The following is a 7,000-nucleotide window of genomic DNA, read 5'->3' as shown; positions in this document are numbered from 1 at the left end:
GGTGCCCTGCCTGATTGGCCGGATTTGGGGGAAGTACAGGAAGCTGATTGGTCCATCCTACACTTCCTGGAGTTTTAAAAGTACGGTTCCCAACAGCTAGCGAGGCTCTTTCTGGCAGCAGCACCTGTTTGCTGTTCTTGGTTTCCAAACCTTATTTAGCATTTTTGAATTGTTAGGTTTTGTGCCGTGGTTTTGTTTATAAATTGTATATTTTGTAAATAGTATTAAATCTGTAGGGTTGAACTGCCATTTTCTTTTGATTGTTTTCTCTTGTTTTCACATTAGGGAGTTAGGGTTAGCGACTGTCTTTTGGTTTGTTTATTTCTATCAGGCTAGCTAGCACTTTCTGTGGGAAATGGCTTATTTTGTTTATTATGTTGGCCTTGGTTCGCCCTGAGTTGTAGTGTCATGTTTTGTTTGACACTTTCTTTCGTTTAAAATAAATATCATTCTGTTGGAACATCTCGATCCTGGATTTTGGTTTGGAGACCGAAGAGGGAACATCCTAATTTATCTTTGTATGTTGCACCCTGACCCCCTAGACAGGGGCGTAACAGACCATTACAGTTATAGTACTTTGTACTTTGCCACATTTATCTTCTTCTTAACAAGTGTCATGCATTCTGCTTCTCCAGCGTTTTTAAGAGCTGTTGATGATTTCAAATGCAGCTTACGGCCACACCGCTCTCTAAGCGCCCGATCTCGTCTGATCTCGGCAGCCAAATAGAGCCGGGCCTGGTTAGTACTTGGTAGGAAGACCGCCTGGGAATACCAGGTGTTGTAAGCTCTTTTGCTTGGGTTTACGGGCAGCACAAGCTGTTGTTACTGCCTATTTATTCATAGAAATTGTTCTATATTTTCATCAAATTTTGTTCTTTCATTGCTGTTTTGCTACTTTATTGGTTTGTCAACCATCGTGCTTCATTACTAGTAGACCATGTTACGGTCCTGGCCATATGTGTTGTTTTTATTTTGTTGTTCTTATAGGTGCCCTGCCTGATTGGCCGGATTTGGGGGAAGTACAGGAAGCTGATTGGTCCATCCTACACTTCCTGGAGTTTTAAAAGTACGGTTCCCAACAGCTAGCGAGGCTCTTTCTGGCAGCAGCACCTGTTTGCTGTTCTTGGTTTCCAAACCTTATTTAGCATTTTTGAATTGTTAGGTTTTGTGCCGTGGTTTTGTTTATAAATTGTATATTTTGTAAATAGTATTAAATCTGTAGGGGTGAACTGCCATTTTCTTTGGACTGTTTTCACATTAGGGAGTTAGGGTTAGCGACTGTCTTTTGGTTTGTTTATTTCTATCAGGCTAGCTAGCACTTTCTGTGGGAAATGGCTTATTTTGTTTATTATGTTGGCCTTGGTTCGCCCTGAGTTGTAGTGTCATGTTTTGTTTGACACTTTCTTTCGTTTAAAATAAATATCATTCTGTTGGAACATCTCGATCATGGATTTTGGTTTGGGGATCGGAGAGGGAACATGCTAATTTATCTTTGTATGTTGCACCCTGAGCCCCTAGACAGGGGCGTAACAGACCAGTACAGTTATAGTACTTTGTACTTTGCCACATTTATCTTCTTCTTAGCAAGTGTCATGCATTCTGCTTCTCCAGCGTTTTTAAGAGCTGTTGATGATGTCAAATGCAGCTTACGGCCACAACGCTCTCTAAGCGCCCGATCTCGCCCGATCTCGGCAGCCAAATAGAGCCGGGCCTGGTTAGTACTTGGTAGGAAGACCGCCTGGGAATACCAGGTGCTGTAAGCTTTTTTGCTTGGGTTTACGGGCAGCTCAAGCTGGTGTTACTGCCTATTTATTCATAGAAATTGTTCTATATTTTCATCAAATTTTGTTCTTTCATTGCTGTTTTGCTACTTTATTGGTTTGTCAACCATCGTTCTTCATTACTAGTAGACCATGTTACGGTCCTGGCCATATGTGTTGTTTTTATTTTCTTGTTCTTATAGGTGCCCTGCCTGATTGGCCGGATTTGGGGGAAGTACAGGAAGCTGATTGGTCCATCCTACACTTCCTGGAGTTTTAAAAGTACGGTTCCCAACAGCTAGCGAGGCTCTTTCTGGCAGTAGCACCTGTTTGCTGTTCTTGGTTTCCAAATTTTATTTAGCATTTTTGAATTGTTAGGTTTTGTGCCGTGGTTTTGTTTATAAATTGTATATTTTGTAAATAGTATTAAATCTGTAGGGGTGGACTGCCATTTTCTTTTGATTGTTTTCTCTTGTTTTCACATTAGGGAGTTAGGGTTAGCGACTGTCTTTTGGTTTGTTTATATCTATCAGGCTAGCTAGCGCTTTCTGTGGGAAATGGCTTATTTTGTTTATTATGTTGGCCTTGGTTCGCCCTGAGTTGTAGTGTCATGTTTTGTTTGACACTTTCTTTCGTTTAAAATAAATATCATTCTGTTGGAACATCTCAATCCTGGATTTTGGTTTGAGGATCGGAGAGGGAACATGCTAATTTATCTTTGTATGTTTCACCCTGACCCCCTAGACAGGGGCGTAACAGACCAGTACAGTTATAGTACTTTGTACTTTGCCACATTTATCTTCTTCTTAGCAAGTGTCATGCATTCTGCTTCTCCAGCGTTTTTAAGAGCTGTTGATGATGTCAAATGCAGCTTACGGCCACACCGCTCTCTAAGCGCCCGATCTCGTCCGATCTCGGCAGCCAAATAGAGCCGGGCCTGGTTAGTACTTGGTAGGAAGACCGCCTGGGAATACCAGGTGCTGTAAGCTTTTTTGCTTGGGTTTACGGGCAGCACAAGCTGGTGTTACTGCCTATTAATTCATAGAAATTGTTCTATATTTTCATCAAATTTTGTTCTTTCATTGCTGTTTTGCTACTTTATTGGTTTGCCAACCATCGTGCTTCATTACTAGTAGACCATGTTACGGTCCTGGCCATATGTGTTGTTTTTATTTTGTTGTTCTTATAGGTGCCCTGCCTGATTGGCCGGATTGGGGGGCAGTACAGGAAGCTGATTGGTCCATCCTACACTTCCTGGAGTTTTAAAAGTACGGTTCCCAACAGCTAGCGAGGCTCTTTCTGGCATCAGCACCTGTTTGCTGTTCTTGGTTTCTAAACCTTATTTAGCATTTTTGAATTGTTAGGTTTTGTGCCGTGGTTTTGTTTATAAATTGTATATTTTGTAAATAGTATTAAATCTGTAGGGGTGGACTGCCATTTTCTTTTGATTGTTTTCTCTTGTTTTCACATTAGGGAGTTAGGGTTAGCGACTGTCTTTTGGTTTGTTTATTTCTATCAGGCTAGCTAGCACTTTCTGTGGGAAATGGCTTATTTTGTTTATTATGTTGGCCTTGGTTCGCCCTGAGTTGTAGTGTCATGTTTTGTTTGACACTTTCTTTCGTTTAAAATAAATATTATTCTGTTGGAACATCTCGATCCTGGATTTTGGTTTGGGGATCGGAGAGGGAACATGCTAATTTATCTTTGTATGTTGCACCCTGAGCCCCTAGACAGGGGCGTAACCGACCAGTACAGTTATAGTACTTTGTACTTTGCCACATTTATCTTCTTCTTAGCAAGTGTCATGCATTCTGCTTCTCCAGCGTTTTTAAGAGCTGTTGATGATGTCAAATGCAGCTTACGGCCACACCGCTCTCTGAGCGCCCGATCTCGTCCGATCTCGGCAGCCAAATAGAGCCAGGTGCTGTAAGCTTTTTTGCTTGGGTTTACGGGCAGCACAAGCTGTTGTTACTGCCTATTTATTCATAGAAATTGTTCTATATTTTCATCAAATTTTGTTCTTTCATTGCTGTTTTGCTACTTTATTGGTTTGCCAACCATCGTGCTTCATTACTAGTAGACCATGTTACGGTCCTGGCCATATGTGTTGTTTTTATTTTGTTGTTCTTATAGGTGCCCTGCCTGATTGGCCGGATTGGGGGGCAGTACAGGAAGCTGATTGGTCCATCCTACACTTCCTGGAGTTTTAAAAGTACGGTTCCCAACAGCTAGCGAGGCTCTTTCTGGCATCAGCACCTGTTTGCTGTTCTTGGTTTCTAAACCTTATTTAGCATTTTTGAATTGTTAGGTTTTGTGCCGTGGTTTTGTTTATAAATTGTATATTTTGTAAATAGTATTAAATCTGTAGGGGTGAACTGCCATTTTCTTTGGACTGTTTTCACATTAGGGAGTTAGGGTTAGCGACTGTCTTTTGGTTTGTTTATTTCTATCAGGCTAGCTAGCACTTTCTGTGGGAAATGGCTTATTTTGTTTATTATGTTGGCCTTGGTTCGCCCTGAGTTGTAGTGTCATGTTTTGTTTGACACTTTCTTTCGTTTAAAATAAATATCATTCTGTTGGAACATCTCGATCCTGGATTTTGGTTTGGGGATCGGAGAGGGAACATGCTAATTTATCTTTGTATGTTGCACCCTGAGCCCCTAGACAGGGGCGTAACAGACCAGTACAGTTATAGTACTTTGTACTTTGCCACATTTATCTTCTTCTTAGCAAGTGTCATGCATTCTGCTTCTCCAGCGTTTTTAAGAGCTGTTGATGATGTCAAATGCAGCTTACGGCCACACCGCTCTCTAAGCGCCCGATCTCGTCCGATCTCGGCAGCCAAATAGAGCCGGGCCTGGTTAGTACTTGGTAGGAAGACCGCCTGGGAATACCAGGTGCTGTAAGCTTTTTTGCTTGGGTTTACGGGCAGCACAAGCTGTTGTTACTGCCTATTTATTCATAGAAATTGTTCTATATTTTCATCAAATTTTGTTCTTTCATTGCTGTTTTGCTACTTTATTGGTTTGTCAACCATCGTGCTTCATTACTAGTAGACCATGTTACGGTCCTGGCCATATGTGTTGTTTTTATTTTGTTGTTCTTATAGGTGCCCTGCCTGATTGGCCGGATTTGGGGGAAGTACAGGAAGCTGATTGGTCCATCCTACACTTCCTGGAGTTTTAAAAGTACGGTTCCCAACAGCTAGCGAGGCTCTTTCTGGCAGCAGCACCTGTTTGCTGTTCTTGGTTTCCAAACCTTATTTAGCATTTTTGAATTGTTAGGTTTTGTGCCGTGGTTTTGTTTATAAATTGTATATTTTGTAAATAGTATTAAATCTGTAGGGGTGAACTGCCATTTTCTTTGGATTGTTTTCACATTAGGGAGTTAGGGTTAGCGACTGTCTTTTGGTTTGTTTATTTCTATCAGGCTAGCTAGCACTTTCTGTGGGAAATGGCTTATTTTGTTTATTATGTTGGCCTTGGTTCGCCCTGAGTTGTAGTGTCATGTTTTGTTTGACACTTTCTTTCGTTTAAAATAAATATCATTCTGTTGGAACATCTCGATCATGGATTTTGGTTTGGGGATCGGAGAGGGAACATGCTAATTTATCTTTGTATGTTGCACCCTGAGCCCCTAGACAGGGGCGTAACAGACCAGTACAGTTATAGTACTTTGTACTTTGCCACATTTATCTTCTTCTTAGCAAGTGTCATGCATTCTGCTTCTCCAGCGTTTTTAAGAGCTGTTGATGATGTCAAATGCAGCTTACGGCCACAACGCTCTCTAAGCGCCCGATCTCGCCCGATCTCGGCAGCCAAATAGAGCCGGGCCTGGTTAGTACTTGGTAGGAAGACCGCCTGGGAATACCAGGTGCTGTAAGCTTTTTTGCTTGGGTTTACGGGCAGCTCAAGCTGGTGTTACTGCCTATTTATTCATAGAAATTGTTCTATATTTTCATCAAATTTTGTTCTTTCATTGCTGTTTTGCTACTTTATTGGTTTGTCAACCATCGTGCTTCATTACTAGTAGACCATGTTACGGTCCTGGCCATATGTGTTGTTTTTATTTTCTTGTTCTTATAGGTGCCCTGCCTGATTGGCCGGATTTGGGGGAAGTACAGGAAGCTGATTGGTCCATCCTACACTTCCTGGAGTTTTAAAAGTACGGTTCCCAACAGCTAGCGAGGCTCTTTCTGGCAGTAGCACCTGTTTGCTGTTCTTGGTTTCCAAATCTTATTTAGCATTTTTGAATTGTTAGGTTTTGTTCCGTGGTTTTATTTATATATTGTATATTTTGTAAATAGTATTAAATCTGTAGGGGTGGACTGCCATTTTCTTTTGATTGTTTTCTCTTGTTTTCACATTAGGGAGTTAGGGTTAGCGACTGTCTTTTGGTTTGTTTATTTCTATCAGGCTAGCTAGCGCTTTCTGTGGGAAATGGCTTATTTTGTTTATTATGTTGGCCTTGGTTCGCCCTGAGTTGTAGTGTCATGTTTTGTTTGACACTTTCTTTCGTTTAAAATAAATATCATTCTGTTGGAACATCTCAGTCCTGGATTTTGGTTTGAGGATCGGAGAGGGAACATGCAAATTTATCTTTGTATGTTTCACCCTGACCCCCTAGACAGGGGCGTAACAGACCAGTACAGTTATAGTACTTTGTACTTTGCCACATTTATCTTCTTCTTAGCAAGTGTCATGCATTCTGCTTCTCCAGCGTTTTTAAGAGCTGTTGATGATGTCAAATGCAGCTTACGGCCACACCGCTCTCTAAGCGCCCGATCTCGCCCGATCTCGGCAGCCAAATAGAGCCGGGCCTGGTTAGTACTTGGTAGGAAGACCGCCTGGGAATACCAGGTGCTGTAAGCTTTTTTGCTTGGGTTTACGGGCAGCACAAGCTGGTGTTACTGCCTTTTTATTCATAGAAATTGTTCTATATTTTCATCAAATTTTGTTCTTTCATTGCTGTTTTGCTACTTTATTGGTTTGCCAACCATCGTGCTTCATTACTAGTAGACCATGTTACGGTCCTGGCCATATGTGTTGTTTTTATTTTCTTGTTCTTATAGGTGCCCTGCCTGATTGGCCGGATTTGGGGGAAGTACAGGAAGCTGATTGGTCCATCCTACACTTCCTGGAGTTTTAAAAGTACGGTTCCCAACAGCTAGCGAGGCTCTTTCTGGCAGTAGCACCTGTTTGCTGTTCTTGGTTTCCAAATCTTATTTAGCATTTTTGAAT

At 41.5% G+C, this 7,000-nt stretch overlaps 6 pseudogenes; all 6 read left to right on the top strand.

Annotated features, from left to right (window-relative positions):
• Positions 1–668: 668 nt before the first annotated feature.
• LOC137122908 (5S ribosomal RNA) lies at positions 669–787 on the top strand (annotated as a pseudogene).
• Positions 788–1,644: 857 nt separating this feature from the next.
• On the top strand, positions 1,645–1,763 carry LOC137122906 (5S ribosomal RNA; annotated as a pseudogene).
• An 867-nt stretch (positions 1,764–2,630) lies between these two features.
• Positions 2,631–2,749, top strand: LOC137122907 (5S ribosomal RNA; annotated as a pseudogene).
• A 1,801-nt stretch (positions 2,750–4,550) lies between these two features.
• Positions 4,551–4,669, top strand: LOC137122905 (5S ribosomal RNA; annotated as a pseudogene).
• Positions 4,670–5,526: 857 nt separating this feature from the next.
• Positions 5,527–5,645, top strand: LOC137122910 (5S ribosomal RNA; annotated as a pseudogene).
• Positions 5,646–6,512: 867 nt separating this feature from the next.
• Positions 6,513–6,631, top strand: LOC137122909 (5S ribosomal RNA; annotated as a pseudogene).
• The last annotated feature ends 369 nt before the right edge of the window (positions 6,632–7,000 follow it).

The sequence above is a fragment of the Channa argus genome, unplaced genomic scaffold (genome assembly GCF_033026475.1).
Source record: "Channa argus isolate prfri unplaced genomic scaffold, Channa argus male v1.0 Contig243, whole genome shotgun sequence".
NCBI classification, from domain to species: Eukaryota; Metazoa; Chordata; class Actinopteri; order Anabantiformes; family Channidae; genus Channa; species Channa argus.
Note: the sequence above shows the minus strand (reverse complement) of the source record. Positions and strands in the feature narration are given on the sequence as shown.